Below are 3082 nucleotides of genomic sequence, written 5' to 3'. Positions count from 1 at the left end.
AAAAAAAAAAAAAAAAATCAAAATGATGTAATTCATTAATCATATAATTTCTAAAAAAATATATGTTAGAGTTCCATTGAAATTGGCTCGACCCCTATTTGTTCATATCCTTGATTGTTATACGCTTCACAGATATGTCGAAGGTCCAAGGGGCCGGGCAGCGCCTTGTAACAACCACATAGTTCCACCCCTGTATGTAAGCATATCTTCGCGACATGCAAATATATTCGACAACAAACAAAGGCTTTGAATCATCACATAGATGTATTATATGAACTTATAAAAATCTAACATATAAAAATATTGTGTCATAAAAGCACGTTATGCCGAATATTTAATGTTAAAGATAACAATCATAATGATAAAATTTGGTTTATTTTTTGCCAGGACACTACTAGTGGAATTTTGAGTAGAAAGCAACCACCATCCCATTCAATGCATTGGCAAGATTAGTAGACGAAGCTAATATGGATGAGATTATGGGTAAATCAATGAGAGAAATCTATATCAATGAATGATCACTCAATTAAAAAAATTAGAATCAAATTATAACCATTAAAACTAACATTGTTGGCAACAACGGGATAGTTAATTTGGAGAGCAATGATTACCTTTTATGTGCTCTTATCCATCTTCCTATTTTATTTTTTATTTTTAATTACTGGTTATTTTTATAAGCAGGAAATTGATTATTTGTATTTATTTTAATTTATTTTGCTCTTATTTTTTGCCTTACATGGCTCTTTTGTCGCCTCCCTTTGATCCCTCACTTTTCTATAAATAGCTTACTTTGGCTCCTTCATCGATGCAAGAAATACAATTGGGACTTTCTCTTCCTTATCTTTTTTACTCTCTAAATAACATCAATATCATCTTACTATTTGCTCTTTGAAATCAAGCTTTATTTTCTCATGTAGGTGTGATGAGAGTGACTAATTTTTCTTCTTTGCAGGACATTGAGCATGTTCTCATCCATCTCACCATGTTAAGATTTCTAATTTTAATGTTTTATCTAAATAGTGGGTGTATGTTTAATTTCCATAATGATTTTTCAATAAGAAGGTAAATAGTCTCCCCTTTTCTGAGGGGACTTTTGAGCCAATTAAGCAAACTCAAGCAGACAAAACAAATGCAAGATTCTAACCTGAGATCTCACAATCTAGATACCAATGTGAGCTATTTGAATATTAATGTGGTTAAATGGTCCGTTTTCCTTTCACTCCAATTAATTATTAATGAACTTGTTTTCATTCTGTTATAAATAGAAATTTAAAATTTAAAATTATAAATGTAATATTCTCGAATGAGTTTTGACAAGCTTAGAATTTCAGTCAAAGTTTGCTCGTCGAATAGCAATGCTCTTTTTTGTTTTTTGTTTTTTTGAAAAATAATTACTACCATGAATCTTCATTTTGATATAAAAGTAATTTCTAGTCTTCATCACAAAAATTAGTATTCAATATATCATTGCATAGAGCTAATATTTTCTTCATATAAAAGAATTGTAGCCAATCCTTACATATAATAATGTTCATGCAGCAGTAGACTAAGGGAATGGGTTGAGAGTGCGCAGAAGACTGTAGAATGAGATTGAAGAGAATAATTTAGTTTGGAAGAGAATAATTTATTGAAATTAATTTATATTTAAATATTAAAATATTTTTTTAATTTATTAAATTCGTTATAAATGAATTTAAAATAGAATTTTCAATATGAATTTTAATTTATTTACATTATAAATATAAATTGAATTTAAATAAATTTTATTTACAATTTTATGAATTTAAATAACTACTATATATTTATATATAATATTACATTTCTGGCATTTACACGGCCCCACGAAAAATTTCACGGACTGTGTTCTTTTCCTCCCATTTTAAAACAAGCCAGAAAGATGACGAACAAATATATAAAGATATATAAAAGTACAAGTTATTTAAAAATGTACATGCATCCTATAAATACAATTAAATTAAATTTCATTAATAAGAAATTATATTTAAATGAATTATGAATTAATATATAATATCTTATAATAAATATGAGTCTTAATTATACGAATTTAATATAAATTAGTATGAACGTAATTTTTAAATTAATTTAACTATCATAAAATTCATTTTGATATGAACGCTAATAGAGAAATAGTTATTTAAAAAAAAGATAGGTGAGCAGAACCAAGGTATTTAAACAAACACATATTTTTATAATAGATAATAATCAACACCAACATATAAAATATTAATTACAAAAAGTCTTAATAGACACAGCACAAAACATAATCAACAAAACAACTGCATGAAACCTTGAATCTCTCTTATTTTGTGTACACAGTGAGAATCAACAAATAGTTGGATGAAATTTTGATTTTTAATTTTGATAAACACTGTTGCACACTATCACATGACCGCAACATGGATTCTATTAACAATTTCATCTCATCTCCTTTCTCCTCCTCCTCCCTCCTCCTCCTCTCGCTTTCCGGACCAACACTAACAAGCTCTGCTAGTATTTTTAATTTTCGTATATCTTGAAGAATTTTGACGGGATCAGCAGTCCCAATTATTGTAACTAAATTCTTTTTTGGGCCAATGATAATAGAACTTATACCTTCGAATTTTGCAATTGACATCATTATATTTCGTTGACTTTTTGAACCTGAAATTTCAACTGAGATTTCGATCTTCTGTAATAGAAAAGGAATTAAATTAATGCTTAAATAAAAATTTAGAAAAAAATTAACTTAATAATCAAATAGGAAAGAAAATACCTTAGACATATTGGCAGAGACTCGCTACAGAAATACTCCGGCGGCGACGGCGCTGTTGGACGCAGCAATTTCGTGCTGGAGGAGCTGAGGGCAGTGCTGCTGGACGTGGCGGAGTGACTGGACAAGGCGGAATGAGGCTTCGTTTGTTTTTTTTGGTGCTTTTGTAAAAGATAGATTTAAAAAATATTAGTTCAGAAAATAAAGTTTTCTAATAAAGAAGCATATATAAAAAGCTTTCTCAAAATTATAGAAAAATGATAAAAAAGAGTTAGAAAATGCAAAAAAAACGCTCAAACAAACAAAGCCTGA

The sequence above is a fragment of the Dendrobium catenatum genome, unplaced genomic scaffold (genome assembly GCF_001605985.2).
Source record: "Dendrobium catenatum unplaced genomic scaffold, ASM160598v2 fragScaff_scaffold_72, whole genome shotgun sequence".
Lineage (NCBI taxonomy): Eukaryota > Viridiplantae > Streptophyta > Magnoliopsida > Asparagales > Orchidaceae > Dendrobium > Dendrobium catenatum.
The sequence above is the reverse complement of the archived record's forward strand: the minus strand, read 5'-3'. Positions refer to the sequence as shown.